The 19282-nt window shown below is 35.1% G+C and overlaps 1 protein-coding gene, 1 non-coding gene and 1 pseudogene across 2 annotated transcripts in view; all 3 read left to right on the forward strand.

The window, feature by feature from the left end:
- Window positions 1-19282, forward strand: part of LOC148940837 (phospholipase D1-like) — a 404878-nt gene that overhangs the window by 190195 nt on the left and 195401 nt on the right. The window lies entirely within an intron of this gene.
- LOC148940838 (ADP-ribosylation factor 4 pseudogene) lies at window positions 13326-18409 on the forward strand (annotated as a pseudogene).
- TRNAG-ACC (transfer RNA glycine (anticodon ACC)) lies at window positions 17248-17318 on the forward strand. The gene has a single exon. It is a non-coding gene; the product is annotated as a tRNA-Gly (tRNA).

The following is a 19282-nucleotide window of genomic DNA, read 5'->3' on the forward strand; positions in this document are numbered from 1 at the left end:
AGGTGAATTCAAGAAAGAATTTGCTACTTAGACTGAGAATTTTTTCATAATTTCTTGAATTTAATTTCTACATCGTATATCTAACTCGTGAAAACAATAAAGAGTTTTTTACTTACTTAGAATTTTGTCGTAATATCTTGAATGGAATGTCTTTTTGTTTATTTAACAAGTGAATTCAAGAAAGAATTTGCTACTTAGTTACAATTTTTTCACAATTTCTTGAATGAAATTCACGTATTGTGTACTCAAGAGTTGACTTCAAGAAAGAAATTGTTACTTACTGAGAATTTTTTCATAATTTCTTGAATTAAATTTCTACATCGAGCAGCTAAGTGAAAATAAAGAAATTGTTACTTACTGAGAATTTTTTCATAATTTCTTGAATTAGATTTCTACATCTTGTAGCTAAGTGAAAATTGTTTGTGATAAAGAGAAAAAAAAAGTTACTTACTTGCGATTTTTTCATAATTTCTTGAATGAAGTATCTGTACTGTATATCCAAGAGGTGAAATCAATAAAGAGATTGTTACTTACTTACAAATATTTTCATCATTTCTTGAATGAAATTTCCGTATTGTGTATCCAAGAGTTGACTTCAAGAAAGAAATTGTTATTTACTGAGAATTTTTTCATAATTTCTTGAATTTAATTTCTAAATCATACATCTAACTCGTGAAAAAAAGAAAGAGTTTGTTACTTACTTAGAATTTTGTCATAATTTCTTGAACGAAATGTCTTTTTGTTTATCCAGCTGGTGAATTCAAGAAAGAATTTGCTACTTACTTACAATTTTTTCATAATTTCTTTAATGAAATTTCTGTATTGTGTATCCAAGAGGTGACTTCAAGAAAGAATTTCTTACTTACCTACAATTTTTTCATAGTTTCTTAAATGAAGTTTCTGCATTGTGTATCCAAGAGGTGACTTCAGGAAAGAGTTTGTTACTTGCTTACAATAGAACTATTCTAAAGAATAAAGACGGGTTAAGCTTAAAGATATTTATTGCTTAAACGTATTGACACATAGCCCAAAGAGACACACATAAAGCCCAAAGAAACATACACAGCCCAAAGAGACAAAAACAGCCAAAAGAGACAAACAAAAAAAAACGCCCATACAGACACATACAGACAAAAAAATTCAAAAGCCCCAAAGAGACACACATAGCCCAAAGAGACACACACGACCCCTAAGAGACACAAAACAGCCAAAGGAAAGAGATATAGACAAAAATGACTCAAACAGCCAAAAGAGATACACAGAACCCAAAGAAACGCAAACAGCCCAAGGAGGTAAACGTCCAAAGAGACAAACAAAGCCCAAAAAAGACTCAAACAGCCCAAAGAGACACAAACAGATCAAAAAGACTCAAACAGTCCAACGAGACACACAGCCCAAAGAGACTCACAAAGCCCAAATAAACAAGCACAGCCCAAAGAGACACAAACAGCCCAAAGAGACAAACACCGATAAAACAGAATAAAAAATCTAAAATAGAAAAACACCCAGACCAAAAAAGAGTCAAACATATAAAAGAGACACACATCACAAAAATACAAGAGACTCACGCATCAAACTGAGATACGGAAATCTCAAAACGACACAAAAATCCACAAAAGGTAAACACTGACCACACAGCCAAAAGAGACAAAAAAAAACGCCCATACAGACACATACAGACCAAAAGATTCAAATGTCCCAAAGAGACACACATAGCCCAAAGAGACACACACCGCCCCTAAGAGACACAGACATCCAAAAGAAAGACACACAGACCAAAATGACTCAAACAGCCCAAAGAGACACACATAGCCCAAAGAAACACAAACAACCCAAAGAGACAAACACAGCTCAAAAAGACTCAAACAGCCCAAAGAGACACAAACAGACCAAAAAGACTCAAACAGCCCAAAGAGACACACAGCCCAAAGAGACACACACAGCCTCAAGAGACACAAACAGCTAAAAGAGACACAGACAGCCCAAAGAGAAACACAACTCAAAGAGACAAACACAGACCTAAAAGACTCAAACAGCTCAAAGAGACATCTACAGACCAAAAAGACTCAGACACTCCAAAAAGACACACAGTCCAAAGAGACACACACAGCCCAAAGAAACACAAGCAGTCCCAAGGAGACATAAAGATCCCAAAGAGACACATACAGCTCAAAGAGACGTACACGACCCAAAGAGACACATACAGCTCAAAGAGAAGTACACGGCCCAAAGAGACGCACACATCCAACAGAGGGACAAAGCCAAAAACAACACAAACAGCCAAAAGAGACCCACACACAGACCATAAAGATTCAAACTGCCCAAAGAGACAAACACAGACCAAAAAGACTCAAACAGCCCAAAGAGACAAACACAGATCAAAAATACTCAAACACCCCAAAGAGACGCACAGACCAAAGAGACTCACAAAGCCGACAGAACCACACACAGCCTTAAATTGACAACATTGTTCAAGCACCACTTGCGTTGTATACAGAACACGTCGGAGAGGTAGAGTTATCCATTATTAAAATTCTTTTCTTGTCTATTTCTCTATCGTCAAGTATATGCTCTGGAAAGGTACCTAGGAACATAAGGCAATTCAGTGACCAGAGGGGAATCCTCACTCGTAACTGCTAATCACTTTAACCCTATTTCTCCCTCGTCAAGTACATGCTCTGGAGAGGTATACTTCATTATCTTTAGAATAAATAAATCATACCTTTTAAATAATTTCTCCAAAAATATTTTATTCAGAGATTTCACGTTAAAAAGTTATCAAATCACTAATGACCCCTTTTTTTATCTTGCCTCCTATCAATTCTGAGTTTCCGGCTAGAATTAGACAAAGCCCGTCTTAATCACCAATTTGGTAACCCTTTCACAATAACAAAAAAGGAACATCATTAAAAACTAAGATGAAAGCAAATTATCCCGTATATGAAGCGAGCTGCCCTCTCCGAAGTACCTTGCTCTTTAAGTTAGACGTTTTGCTAATAGCTATAAAATACATAAAAAAAAATAAACAATACCATTTAAATAATTTCTCCAAAAATATTTTATTCAGAGATTTCACGTTAAAAAGTTATCTAATCACTAATTACCCCTTTTTTTTGATCTTGCCTCCTATCAATTCTGAGTTTCCGGCTAGAATTAGACAAAGCCCGTCTTAATCACCAATTTGGTAACCCTTTCGCAATAACAAAAAAGGAACATCATTAAAAACTAAGATGAATGCAAATTACCCCGTATATGAAGTGAGCTGCCCTCTCCGAAATACCTTGCTCTTTGTGCTAGACGTTTTGCTAATAGCTATAAAAAACATTAAAAAAAAAAAACTATACCTTTTAAATAATTTCTCCAAAAATATTTTATTCAGAGATTTCACGTTAAAAAAATATCCAATCAATAATTACCCCTTTTTTGATTTTGCCCCCTATCAATTCTGAGTTTCCGGCTAGAATTAGACAAAGCCCGTCTAAATCACCAATTTGGTAACCCTTTCGCAATAACAAAAAAGGAACATCATTAAAAACTAAAATGAAAGCAAATTATCCCGTATATGAAGCGAGCTGCCCTCTCCGAAATACCTTGCTCTTTATGGTAGACGTTTTGCTAATAGCTATAAAATACATTAAAATAAATAAACTATACCTTTTAAATAATTTCTCAAAAAATATTTTATTCAGAGATTTCACGTTAAAAAGTTATCTAATCACTAATTACCCCTTTTTTTTATCTTGCCTCCTATCAATTCTGAGTTTCCGGCTAGAATTAGACAAAGCCCGTCTTAATCATCGATTTGGTAACCCTTTCGCAATAACAAAAAATGAACATCATTAAAAACTAAGATGAATGCAAATTACTCCGTATATGAAGTGAGCTGCCCTCTCCGAAATACCTTGCTCTTTATGCTAGATGTTTTGCTAATAGCTATAAAAAACATTTAAAAAAAATAAACTATACCTTTTAAATGATTTCTCCAAAAATATTTTATTTAGAGATTTCACGTTAAAAAGTTATCCAATCACTAATTACCCCTTTTTTTATCTTGCCTCCTATCAATTCTGAGTTTCCGGCTAGAATTAGACAAAGCCCGTCTTAAACACCAATTTGGTAACCCTTTCGCAATAACAAAAAAGGAACATCATTAAAAACTAAGATAAAAGCAAATTTTCCCGTATATGAAGCAAGCTGCCCTCTCCGAAATACCTTGCTCTTTATGATAGACGTTTTGCTAATAGCTATAAAATACATTAAAAAAATAAACTATACCTTATAAATAATTTCTCCAAAAATATTTTATTCAGAGATTTCATGTTAAAAAGTTATCTAATCACTAATTACCCCTTTTTTGATCTTGCCTCCTATCAATTCTGAGTTTCCGGCTAGAATTAGACAAAGCCCGTCTTAATCACCAATATGGTAACCCTTTCGCAATAGCAAAAAAGTAACATCATTAAAAACTAAGATGAATGCAAATTACCCCGAATATGAAGTGAGCTGCCCTCTCAGAAATATCTTTCTCTTTATGCTAGACGTTTTGCTAATAGATATAAAATACATTAAAAAAAAAAAAACTATACCTTTTAAATAATTTCTCCAAAAATATTTTATTCAGAGATTTCACGTTAAAAAGTTACCCAATCACTAATTACCCCTTTTTTTGATCTTGCCTCCTATCAATTCTGAGTTTCCAGCTAGAATTAGACAAAACCTGTCTTAATCAGCAATTTGGTAATCCTCCAAAACATCACCTGTGTATTATAGTTTACATAATCACGACATCTCCTCCAATTCGCAAATTCCATTACCCCTTTTTTGCAAATGTTAAACAAACATCTCCGATTGTAAAAGAATTAAAAAATTTTCCACTCATTAATTAACCCTTTTTTGATCTTGCTTCCTATCAATTCTGAGAAGGGTTACCGTGTATTATACAGATCACATATCTCATTACCCTTTTTAAATGTTAATCAAATAATTCTGATTATAGTGTCCAATTTCTTTTGTCTGCTTTTCAAAATGATCGTATTTGGAAATCTGTCATTTAACACTAAGAAGTAAATTAGGTAAACCTTTTGCAATAACAATAGGCTTAGCAGTGATTAAATCTCATTGTCGGTAACAATTCAATCAGATCAGAGTTGTTCAAATGGAATATCTTTTTGCAAATTGAGTTAGCTTCTATTTCATAGACAAAATATTTGAATTCCTTTTATTCAAATCACCTATCAAGTTATCAAAAAATATATGAACTAGAAATCTGGTCTATAAATTTTGTCAGAAAAACTTGTCCGTTAAAACTCGAAACAGGACGCGCTGGTTTTAAAATACAGGTTTATCACTAAAAAAAAGACATGTATATACCTTGAACTAGAAATTGCGTAAATCTCTTTTGAAAAAGTGTAATGCCCTGTAGAAATGTTTACCTATAGGACCGCTGTAACTATTCCTTTTATTCAAATCCTAATCACCAATCAAGTTATACTCGAAATAGCATAGGAAGGCCCCAAATGACATAGGAAGGAACGTAAAGTAGTAGAAGTATAAGGCCATGTGAGAGGATACTCACTCTCTTTGAAAATAGCATAGGAAGGCCCCAAATGACGTAGGAAGAAACGTAAAGTAGTAGAATTCAATAGATGGTTACTACTGATATTGCATATCTAGCATACATATCGTCCCATTCAAGGCTTAGTCTATATCCTCGTGTAATTTCCACTGCCACGTTTGGTACTCTCGCCCTTTTATCATTGCTGCTACCTGCTCCACCATGAATTTCCAATAGTGTAAACATACCACTCATTTACTTTGCTAACATCGTCTCAAATAATAATAAATTGTTCTCTCTCGGAATTCCATTCTCTTACTAATATGAACTAGAATGAAAATAACTCCTTATATTTGATTCCAATTACTATACTAATCAAGTTATCGTATATGGAGTACCCTTTGTATCTGCTCTCTCTGATTGGCCCAGAAAATAGGTGCTGGCTCAGAAACCAGTCTAGTAAGCCATGTACCGTTGAAACTGCACACATATTCATGCCTCAGGCTTGTAGGTTTCCTTGTAGGGTTGGTATCTATCATTGCCTTATTACAGCTGTCCGTTCCAAAAATTTCATATTCATAGCTATTGATGGCGTACCTTCAATAGAAAAACTAAGGGAGACAAGGGAAAGAAGAGCTCGCATGGCTTCGGAAAAACTTAAAGACATAGGAGAATTCGAGACTTAGGAGAAAATTAAAGACATGGAGTTTGTGGAGGTGAAAGCAAAAATAACATTCCCTTATAACTTGCAAAATATAATTGATGACTGGGCGGTCTTGACTTCTTGCTGGAAACCACTTCATTCCAAAGCAACTACCTTTTTCGATGTTTTTAGAGATAGAGAGATTTATTCTAAATAAAGAAACAATTTAACATAAGTTTAACGGCCAACCCAAGAAGTAAAAACTCGTCGAAGGGGGTGGCAAAAATACACTAACATAACAAAAAATGAAAAAAACGAAAAAAATAATAACCTTTCTATATCACAGTCCCCAAAAAGCACCACAAACCTTAAAACTTAACACTTTCATTAAATTTGCTATCATATTCATAATCATCACCCCAAGGAGCCATACAAATTTACCAATATCATTATAAAAAAAAAAAAAAAAAAAAAAAAAAAAAAAGCCTAAAATTCATACTTGCTAAAAAGCACAGTTTATAGACAGTAAGCTTATCGCAGATCATTTCTGGTCTTCGGTCTCGGTGCGAACAAAAAGCTCCTCCCACTTATTTCTGCCTTAGCGGATTAGTCTGTTATCGTCAATCACTGAGAAATGGTTACCAAGTGCATTATTCGTAATTGCGAAAGCAGAAAAAAACTTGGTGATCCAGCCAACTGGTTTGAAAGCGTCCCATCTAACAGGTTTTAATTAATTTATATACAAATTATTACTAAATCTATTATTTACGTGGACTCAACTGATCGGCCTATGTAGGATTTTATAAAAAAAAGGGGGGCGGGGGGGTTGATGAAATTTGTGAAAATAAGGAATTTTTTATTCTTCTAATAACTGGTGGAGTGGGTGTGATGGTTTCAGGGGCGAATCCAGGATTTTTTTAGGGGGGGGCGCAAAATAGGTTGATCCGACAAACTTACGTTAGGAGCAAGTTTAATTAATGCAAACTTGCGTTAATTAGGTAGATTACACTACTTTAGACTACTTTACGGGGATAACCCTCGCCCCCCTCTGGATCTGCAACTGGATAGTATATCATTTTTTTTTCACGTCGTGATATTTATTTTCTCAAATAATAATCTCAGATCATAATAAAATGTCATCGCTTTATGGCATTGTTCAAATAAAACTTATTTTTTACTTGATTATCGTCGTAAATTTATTCCTTGTCTTTCTTTCCATTCTTAAACCAATGTTATATTTACCTTTTGCATTATTACAGCCCACTATATATACATTCATATAAATTTATATGCAGTGTTACCGCCATACCAATTAGTCTCCTTTCCTTTTTCATTCTTTAATAATAATTTCTGGTCGTTTTGAGTTTGAGTTATTGTAGGCTTCTGTTTCTACTGATCTTAAGTTTAATATAGCCTTTACTTTTCTTTAAAAAAAACTTTCTTTTTCGTAAAGTTTTCGTAGCGTATATATATATATATATATATATATATATATATATATATATATATATATATATATATATATATATATATATATATATATATATATATATATATATATATATATATATATATATATATATATATATATATATATATATATATATATATATATTTATATCGGCGCGTACAAACAGCTCCTCTCATTTGATCTGCCATCAGCGGTCCAATTACCCTGGAACACGTATTTTGGCAGAAACTTTCTCAAAATGCCTTTGAAACCAACTTGAGACTTCGATACCTATTTTTAATTCCTAAAAACATCTAATAATAACATTACACTACTAACTACCGGTTTTCATGTATGTATTGGAATAAATTAATTTAAAATTAGTTTCTTCAAAATTAGTGTTCCAATGTTGAAGCCAAGTTTCGCGTCCAAGAGAAATCTGACTTGTCTACCCGTGAAAAGATCTGATACCGCCTATGTTTATATCTGCCAAAACGTTCTCCGGAGCACTCGCACCCCGGTCCGGGTTTTTATAATGGGTGAGATAGAGAATGATCATATTGCTAATTATATAAACTGTGCTAAAAAGCATCTCTTTATTTACTATCTTAAACGAAGAAATATCACCTATATTTTTTATATTTTGATCAAGATGGTTCCAACTTCTCATCCCCCTGTGAAGCAAAGAAAACATCGATCGGGCCGAAACTACCAGTGGAATATTAATCTCTGCAGATGACCTAGTATCATAATCATGGACAGAAGATCTCAGATTAGCCAAGCTATCAAAACACGGGAGGTTTATACCCCTCTGAATCCTAAAAATGAATAGAAGTGTATACAACTCCCGTAATCCGGAAGCTGGCAGGATCTTTACACGCTCATACGTGTTTCGTACCGAATCCCGAGGTTGTAGGCCCTTTAACAGCCGAACAGCGTTGTTTTGTAGAACTCCTACTGGCCGAACAATAGAAGGAAATGTTCCAAGCCAAACGATACTACAATACAATATATATAGATGGATAAGAGAAAAATAAAGAAGACGCATAACCAAAGGAGGATAAAAAATGTTTAAGTTTTCTCATTATACGCAGGTTTCGAGACAGTTTTACAATCATACTGTACATGGTGCTTGAATGATAAAACTTCATCAATATAAATCCCCAGGTACTTATAAGAACACACCCGCTTTAAAGCTCCATACTGTGTTGCAATATCCTGAATCCATGGGTAAAAATCTGGTGAACGGGAAAAAATAACAAAATTAGTTTTACCCAGATTAATCTTTAATCTATTTACCCTCAACCAAGAATATAACCTTACAATAGCATCTTTCATCGATGTCTGAAGTAATTCTTCTGTCTTTGCGGTACTAACAGCAACTGTGTCATCAGCAAATAATGATACCGTCTCATTCCAGGGATTTTTGGCCATATCACTAACATTAAAACAACAACTTGGGATACAATTAGGCATATCATTAATATACAATAAAAAAAGAATCGGACCAAGAACTGACCCCTGCGGGACACCACTAGCCACTGGGCGGGAGCCTGATTGTATACAAGTCATCTCTACAAACTGGTACCGGTTACTAAGGAAACTCCGTATAAGGTCAAGAGCTTTACCTCGGATCCCATAGACCTCGCATTTTTCCAGGAGTAGGCCATGGTCAACTGTATCAAAAGCCTTATTTAGGTCTAGAAACACTGCACCAACCTTAAATCCTTCATCTAAATCTATGTTAATTATACTATTAAGAAATATCAATGTATCATCTGTATTCATATATTTTTTGAAACCTAAATGATTATTGCACAAAACACCAAACTCCTCTAAAAAATAGGTCTAACGATTGTTAGAAAATTTCTCAATAATAAGAGAAATAACTGGGAAGACTATTGATGATATTGGGCGGCTATTACCCCAATCATTTCTACCATCACCTTTATAAACCGGTGTTACTGTTGCTTTTTTTTTAAACAATCTGGAAATCTTCCTTGACGGAAGCAATCATTAATCAGTGATGTCAGAACACCAGATATAGATGGGAAAATACATTTCAGAATTTTTAGGCTCACCAGGTCGCTACCGGACGAACTATTTTTCATACTATAGATAATATCCCTTAACTCATTTAATGTAATCATCTTTAGATGTAGTGATACATTTGCAGGAGATGGTAGAGTAGATCCAAAGGGTGGGCCATCTGGAGACGAGGAAATCATCTCGGCTATTTGTAGACCTACTGAACAAAAATGATTTAAAAACTCATTACATATCCCATTACCATCTGCAATTATAACTTCATTAGCAGTCATTTCAGTTGGTAAAACATTAGACCGCTGACCTATAACATTACGGATTATTTGCCAAGTTTTCAACGGGTTACCTTTAACATCCTTAAACTTTATACTAAAATATTTTTGTTTAGTCTCACGGAGGAGATTATTCAAACAATTACGAAAAGCACGATATCGCTCTTTATTCTCATCCGTCGGTCTTAAAGCTTGTGACTTAAACAGTCTATCTCTTACATTTATTTTTCGAAGAAGATCATGCGTTATCCATGGCTTCCTCCCATTATGTTCTCGACGTTTAGAATTCCTCACTGCTTCCACTTCCTTAACCATTTCTAGAAGCTTACTATAAAAGAGTGAAAATTTAGTATTTACATCAGTGTCATTTCCACACAGAGATACCCAATCAATATGAACCATATTATTTTTTAGTTTCAATAGGGCACTACGATCAAAAACTACAACTCGTTTACTCCGTTCAGGAGTTTCTCGCTTAGGGATAGATACCTCAAAATCTGCAAAAACACCGAAGTGGTCAGATTCCACACTTACAAGAACTCTTGGCGATATAAAAGGTGAATTGGAAAAAATATTATCCAAAAGTTTTGCAGACGTCCTAGAAACTCTAGCTGGGATGTTAATCGTTTGAAAATAAGACATACACAAATTTTAATAACTGAGAAGTCACAAAAGATTCCATCTCCAGCATGTTGACATTACAGTTACCTGGAACAAAACAAAGGTTAGTAATAATTTGTACATTTGCCAGCTGTTCATGAAGATTCTCAAAAAATTGTTGAATAGAACCAGAAGGAGGCCTATGTACAATTACTAAATATGTATCAACATTATTCAATTTAGCTTGTAATATTAGTGTTTCACACACCATTTCCTTATATTCACTTAGATCATCTCGGACTCTAAAATGGAGATCTTCACGAACATAAGCCGCAAGACCCCCGTGTTGACGTAACTCCCGGTTCCGAATAAACAAAGTATATCCAGGTATATCTAAAAGAGCAGAATTGTGGTCCTTCAACCAGGTCTCCGTCAAAGCAGACACTTGGAAAAGATTAAGTTTACCTAGATTCGCTAAAAAATCAAATGTCGTATTTAGGCCCTGACAATTCAAATGAAAAATCCCAAAATCTTTCGATCCACCATGCCGATACATAACATCATGAAAATCATAACTAAAAACAAATTTAGAATCCTCAGGGGGGTTAAAAGCTGAAACCAGAAAGTCCAAATTTCTATTAATACATTCATTAAAATAATTATAAAAATTAACCTTCTTATTTTCCAAATCAATTATACTACGAGCCCCCAGGGGTAGAACAAGATCTCTAACCACTATCTATTAAAGATCCAAATGGCCTGTGCTGACGAATAGGACATGTACCAATCACAACTAAAGATACTCTCTCAATACTCACAACAAAAAATGAAACAAAAATAATCAAAAGAAAAAATGAAAAGATAAAACACCAAAAAAAATAAGGTATAAATTCTAAATAAAGGCAAACGAAGAAAACACTCATTATTAAACACCAAAGAGCACAATACAATCACAAAGAGGGTATCCAATCTAAACTCTAACAGCCAATTAAATTACTTAACTTTACATCACAAACTATAAAAAAAATTTAATTTTTCTTGATTAACTACAAACAAGCAAAACATTCACTTCTGCTTTCCGAATCGTCCTCTTTGACTACGCCCTCCATAGTAATGGCTAATAACCGGTTTAGCAAGTTCAGTAAGTACATCATTCTGAAAATACTTAGCGATCGATCCATCAGGGCGTTTAAATTGAACACAAGGTGGGAAAGATTTAGAAACCCATGCATCAAAACCTGCATCTTGTAACTTGGCTCGCTTATTAAATACAATTTTTCTAGCCCGACGTAACTCAGGGATAGCATCATCGCTAAGAAACAATTCCTTGAATGGGCCAATATTCTTATTCTTTAGTTTTTTTTGCACTGCGTAATAGACCAATTTTTGTTTCCTTGTCACTCAGTTCAACTTTGAAAAATTTGGCATCCTTCTTGCACTGACTAACTTTGAATGGTGTTGCTGTAGACTGCTGTAAACCCACTTTAACAATACCCTGAAACAAAGCAACAGCAACATTTTCACTTTTGCAACCTGCATTCCAAAAAATTATGTTTTTACCCCTCTGTTCAATTTCCAGTTTAATAAGCCTATCCGACATTTCCAAAACTGCATTACCCTGGTCCTTAGCCTCATCAACAAGAACTGATAATTGTGATTTCAAGGATGAGTTCTCATTTGTTAGAACTTCAATTCTACTATCATGAATAGCAACTTGAGAACACTGGTCAGACTGGGTAACCTCTAATTTGGAAACACGATCGTCTAGTGTTTTTAACTTATCATTCACCATGTCTAGTTTTCTACCATTTTCTTGGACAGCTTCAAGTACTTTATTAAAAATTCTGTGATAAAGTTTCCACGGTAATTTGGGTGATAGAACTTCCTGTACTAGTAGCTGTAAAATTCATCGGGTTTTCTGAGTCCTCAGCGGGACGATTACGTTTGCGATTACGACCCATACCAATTAAAGTAAAGAGACTTCGCCTACTTCAAATAGATCAATTATTTGTTTACCCACTCTGATCTTAACGTAATGTTGGCTTTGGCCGTTAATTACTGGCACGGCTAAAAATGTAACCAGGACAGGTATGCCTCAATAATGGCTAAATATCAAACTTGGGTGATAGAAACGGCAACAGGGGAATATGGGCTTCGAAAATCCGTGAAGTAATCCAAATCTGCCACTGAACGCTGATAACAAGCACCCTCATGTGAACTATGCTGTTACTCGGGCAAGAGCATAATGATAATTCAAAACATTAAACGAGACTTACTCGCAAGGGGGGAGTTTGACTACCCCCCGAAAATCCAAAAAACGTGCTGTTTATAATCCTTTATATTCCAAGTTTTATAATGCAAACGTTGCGCAATTATAATCCTTTTTCACTCGAATGTAATTACTATAGCTATTTACTGCATATATTGATCTTCACTGTACCACAGTAAATTAAATTGCGAAACTTACTAATCTGATGGTGCTCGTAAAACGTTCCAATTTCGTTATGAAATAAATGTTCTTTTACTTCACTGAGATTAGATTGCGAAACTTACTAATCTGATTATGTTCAAAAAATATCTGTTTTTAGATGGGTGTTATCGCTTTGAACTCTGAATCAATACTGATTCAGACTACTGATTCAATACTGATTTAGTATTATTTTCAATAAATACAAGTCGATACTTCCTAAACTAAATGGGTACATAACCTGCAATGGGGATCTTTTTCTTACGCGATACTTACTATATAGTTTGTTACCACGAACTGTTTGATCAGTTTTGCAAAAATTGTTCAGAATGCATCAAATGTGGATTCTTATTCTTGGAGCTGATGTTTCTGGCAAGAGATGCTTCTGGCAACTAGGAGAAATTGCCACAGCCATTCCTACTATAGGTTTTAATGTAGAGACGGTTGAATATAGGAATATATCATTTACTGTCCGGGATGTTAGTCCGACCTCTCTGGCGCCACTACTTCCAGAACACCCAAAGACTTATTTTTGTCGTTGACGCCAATGACAGGGAGAGATTTGGTGAGGCTCGTGAAGAACTTCAGAAGATGTTGAGTGAATATGAATTGAGAGATGCGGTTTTTCTGGTTCTGGCATACAAACACGACCACCCAAATGCCATGTGTCCTGCATAACTTAAAGACATACTCGGTTTGGATCAAGTGACAAACAGAAAGTGGTATATCCAAGTGATCTGTGCAACTCAGAGCACTTTTGGACTCTACGAAGGGTTAGACTGGCTCTCGAACGCGCTATCAAAAGGTCAGTTTGGACTTGGTTTCCTATTGTTGATGATTGTTTTTTTTTGTCAAAATTACACACAGAGGCTTCATTAGAAAAAGTTTTCTCTGAATACTCCTCTTCTTGCAATATAGTGCCACATTTCCACGAGAATTGCCTGCAAATAGTCATGTTTGCTATTTCTCATAATGGTGTAACTGTAGCGAGTGAGAAAATGATAGCAAATGGGAAAATGGTGAATAAAGAACCATAATCAATGTTGAGTTGGCAATGACGAATGTCAAAGATTTCTTTTACTATTTTGAAGCTGAGATATCCGTGATTCTTTGAAATTGTAAAAACAGCATTAAAATAATGTAAATGCTGCAGTCCGGATTTTAATACATTTCAAATAACCTCTTTACTAGGTTTCATATAACTTCTTCACTAGGTTTCACAGAACCTTGTAACTAGGTTTCATGTAACTTCTTTACTAGGTTTCACATAACGTCTTTAATAGGTTTCACCTAACTCCTTTTCTAGGTTTCACAAAAATTCTTTACTAGGTTTCACATAGCCACCGCTGCAACCCTGATATCATCATGCACATGTTGACTTATTCAATATTCAGTGACTATGATGCAGAGTTCGTTCTTTACTTTATTATTTACTAGAGCTCGGTCTTTACTATAATTGTTCAAGCCAAGAGACGGTAAGTTTCCTATATAGGGGTTTTGGACAAGGTGGTTCTAATAATGTACTTCTTGTTTTGATCTGATTCTATTTTGAGGAGTTATGGGTTATTGTAGTTTTTAATATTGGACTTGATCGTCTCTTACTAAGTTGCTAGCTATCGCTGCAACCCTGACGCACCAGGTGAGGCAGCCTTATATATATTTTACTATGTGGTAGAGTTCGTTCCTTATTATAATCGCTGCAACCCGGATTATCATACCGTTCCTTGCTCTTTTGTCTAGCTTGCTTAATTGTTGCTTCTCTATAGAGTTCATTATTTTGATAACGCTCCTTGATGTTTTGTTTGGCTCGCTCAATTTTTACTTCTGGATACCCCTGGTCGGTTGAATACCTTTTCTTTTCTCTTTTCAAGATGCTATCTTTGTTTTTTGTGTAGTACGGTTTTTTAACTTGCGTGTAGCTTGCTTTGATCTAACCATTATATAATCATTAATGAGACCATTTACATCTTTGTCGTTTTTTATATAGTAGCTATGACGCTATGGCGTAATGATTTTATTTCATGACGTCATGGCGTAATGATATTATTTCATTACGTCTTCAGAAACAACAACATAATGTCGTGTTTTCTATTCACGTCATAGCTCTAATATAAAACTATGACGACATTCATTATTTATCTAGTAGGGTTTCAGACAAGGTGGTTCTAATGATGTACTTGTTTTGATCTGACTGTATTTTTAGGAGTTCTGTGTTCTTATATTTCTTAGCATTGGACTGATAGTCTCTTACTAGGTTGCTAGCTACTGGTGCAACCCGGATTCACATATATAGTTATGAGAGGCAGCGTGGCCGAGTGGTCCAAGGCGCTGTTGTTAGCCACCGGTCTTTTCGGAGGCGTGGGTTCAAATCTTACCGCTGGTATACGATTATGAGTTATTTAGAAAAATCAAATATCTTTGAAGAGACTACAGTATGAAAAGACATCAAAATTGCAGATTTTAGTGGAAAAATTTATTCTCTTTTAGAAATAATGTAATTTAGTTACACAAGATTTTAAAACCAATGAATTTTATTTAAAATTAGCCATTGAACAACTCTCTACAATGTTCCAGGGCCAAGCTACCTGTGGAAAATAAAAAAATAAAAAAAAGGAAAAAGAAAAAAATATGCCGTTTAGGCAGAATGTTGTAGTAGCTGCCACTTTTCTTGATTTTCAAGCCAATATATTTCCCTTGCTGTTCAAGCCAAGGGACAGAAAATTTTCTATACAAGGGTTTCGGACAAGGCAGTTCTAATGGTGTACTCTTTGTTTTGATCTGACTACTTTTTTAGGAGCTATGGGTTTTTATATTTCTTAACATTGGACGTGATCGTCTCTTACTAGGTTGCTAGCTACCGCTGCAACCCGGAAAAAAAGAAAGATTTTTTAACCCCATCAGTTTCCTTTAAAATGAACCATTGAACAACTCTCTACGATGTTCCAGTGCCAAGCTATCTGTGGAAAATAAAAAAAGGGAAAAAAGATGCCGTTTAGGCAGAATGGTGTAGTAGCTGCCACTTTTTTTGATTTTCAAGCCAATATATTTCCCTTGCTGTTCAAGCCAAGGGACAGAAAGTTTCCTATATAGGGGTTTTTGGACAATGTGGTTCTAATGGCGTACTTTTGTTTTGATCTGACTCTATTTTTAGGAGTTATATTTCTTATATTTATATATTTCTTAACATTCGACGTGATCGTCTCTTACTAGACTGCTAGCTACCGCTACAACCCGGATATATAAAATTCCGTTTTTTAAAGTTTCGGTTACTATTGAGACGAGTCGCTCTTACTATACAGTTTGTTACCATGAACTGTTTGAAAAAGGAAAAAAATGCCCTCGATGCAGAATTTCCTGGTTGCAGCCACTTTTCTTGATTTTCAAGCCCTTATATTTCCCTTGTTGTTCAAGCCAAGGAACGGTAAGTTTCCAATAGTTTCAGACAAGGCGGTTCTAATAATGTACTTCTTGTTTGATCTAATACTATTTTTAGGAGTAATGGGTTATTATTTTTACTATTTTGCTTCTACCGCTGCAACCCGGATTATAAGGAAACCTGATTACAAACAGAAACAGCCTACGGCTCTTTCTACTTTGGAATAGTAAGAGACGGTCGTAAAAAAATCAGGCAGCTAACTAAGTCCAATATATGCAATGATTAGTTCTTCTAATGATCTTCTTTTAATGTAGTTTTAATATAATTTGTTTTTTAACATAAACTTCATTAATCTGATATATTAAACTATCCAACGTGGTCTAGTGGTAAGGATAGCTGGCTCTCACCCAGTTGGCCCAAGCTCGATTCCCGAATGGTAAATTTTTACTTATGATGCTTTCTTAAGGAATATACTTAAAATAAATTTGTTCTGTACTATCATTTCTAAAGATAAGTTGCTGATAAGTTTTGTGCTGTCTTCTATATACTTCAGTTGCTATGAGCTATAGTTCGTTCCTTAATGTAACTGTTTTTAGGAGTTATGGGTTATTGCAGTTTTTACTAATTGATGTGATCGTCTTTTACTAGGTTGCTAGCTACTGCTGCAACCCGGATGTTATGTATATGCCACCCGTGGTGGCTTCTCCTCGCTAAGAGTCACGTCCGTTTCACCCTGCCACCTAGTTTGTAGACATGTCTGTATCGCTTACTGTACTTCATTTACCTAACATATGATCTGAAAATACATCACAACTAAGTTTATTTATTAATCTTAAAAAGTATCGATGGTTCAGTGGTAGAATGCTCGCTTACCATACAAGTGGCCCGGGTTCGATTCCCGGTCTATGCAGTTTTGCTTTCCGTTTCAAAGTGAGATTATACTAGCATGTTGGTTTCTGCCGCAAGTCCTTCTTTTCAAGAGTGATTTGTCAGCTAATTTCGAAGGTACTGTCTGGAGCTAGTCATATTGTTAAGAGTGATTTTAATTTTAACCTGCTTGATTTGTCTAATAATATTGTCGATTTCTTAAATTTTATGATTTCGAATGATCTATACCCACTTGTGAGTGTACCCACAAGAATTACTGGGTAGATTGCAACCCTAATTGGTAATATTTTCATTCGGTCTGCCGATTTGAAGCTTTGTTATGCTGATGTTGTGGCTTCTCCTGGTTCTGACCATCTTTTATTGGTGACAGCGTTATGAAGTATCAGTTGCGTAGACCAAAGAAAAAGAAAATAAAGACAAGGTTAATGAAAAAAGAGAGTTTTCAAAAGTTTGTGGAGGAGGTTAGTTTTATTGATTGGACCCCTGTGTTTTCTGAGGAAGAATCCCCTACGAGAGCACTTGATAATCTAATGTCTGTTATTCTCCCCATTTATGATAGTGTGTGTCCCATTAAGTTAATGAAAATGAAGAAAAAGGAGCCCCGTAGGCAGTGGATCACGAGTGAAATACTGGAAAAAAGAAAGCTAAGGATTGAGCCTTATCAAAAATATCTGGATGATAAAAGTGATGGTTCGTATGAATTGTCCAAAAACAGCGCAATTTAGTGAACAAATTACGTCGCAAAGCTATGGCCGAATATTATGATAGAAAGTTTTCAAATAGTAAAGGAACATGGAAACTAATAAATGAAGTGACTGGTGGGAATGCTGAAATTGGAGGGGATGAAGTATAATTTGAAGGGTTCGCCATGATGATTTGTCTGGCATTGCAAATAAGTTTGGTAATTTTTACTCTAATATTGGTATTAAAGTGCAAAATAGTGTAAAAAATAGATGTCAACAGGTTCAAGAATACATTATATGTGATAATAGAGGTGAAAGCTTTGAATTAGCCTTAGATCCGTGTACAAGTGATGAACTGCTTAAAATATATCTCTTAAATCACATTCTGCGGGAGTGGACGGCTTGTCTCTTCGAGCGTTTAAGGCAATAATGCATTATATTCTACCGTGTCTGTTTTTTATTATAAACCTGCCACTTGAAAAGGGCATTTTTCCTGATTAGCTAAAAGTTGCGAAAATAATACCACTTTATAAAGGAGGCCCTAAAAAGGAAACTGAGAGACCGATTTCGATCCTTCCATTGTTTTCGAAATTATTAGAAAAAGTTGTTCATAAACGTCTATATAGTGTCCTACAGGCTAATGGTTTGCTGAGTGAGACCCAATTCGGATTTCACAAAGGGCACTCGACGACGAATGCTTTGCAACAACTTATGGAATCAATTAACAATGGTATGGATAGAGGTGAAACACCTTTGTCTATATTTATAGATGTTCGCAAAGCATTCGCTACAGTTCATTTTCAAACACTACTAAGTCGGATGGAATCGGTAGATGTACGCGGAAAGTGCTTAAAGGGGTTTGAAAGTTATCTTACAGGGAGAGCCATCAATGTATTTTTTGAATGACGTGCGCTCAGCAGCATTTCCAGTGACATGTGGAGTACCACAAGGAACAGTGTTGGGTCCGCTGCTTTACCTCATCTATGTTGGTATCATGCGTCTTTGTTTGAAAGATGTGTGTCTTATCTCGTTTGCTGATGATACCGTTTTAACTGTGTTTGCCTCATCTGTAAAGGACCTAGTGAGAAAAGCGAATTTCGCATTGGAAAGACTGGAGATTTTCACTTCATTAAGTCTACTGTGTGTAAATGTTTGCAAGGCATTTTTAATGACGTTCTGTAGATTTGGTACACCGCTGGATGTGTCTGGCCTGGTAACAGTATGTGTTAATCCAGTTCAGCAGGTTGATCATCTCCGCTATTTTGGTTTTCATCGTGATTGCCAACTGGCATGGAAATGTCAC

Source organism: Artemia sp. Qi Xiang Cuo, chromosome 19 (genome assembly GCF_049724085.1).
Source record: "Artemia sp. Qi Xiang Cuo chromosome 19, ASM4972408v1, whole genome shotgun sequence".
Lineage (NCBI taxonomy): Eukaryota > Metazoa > Arthropoda > Branchiopoda > Anostraca > Artemiidae > Artemia > Artemia sp. Qi Xiang Cuo.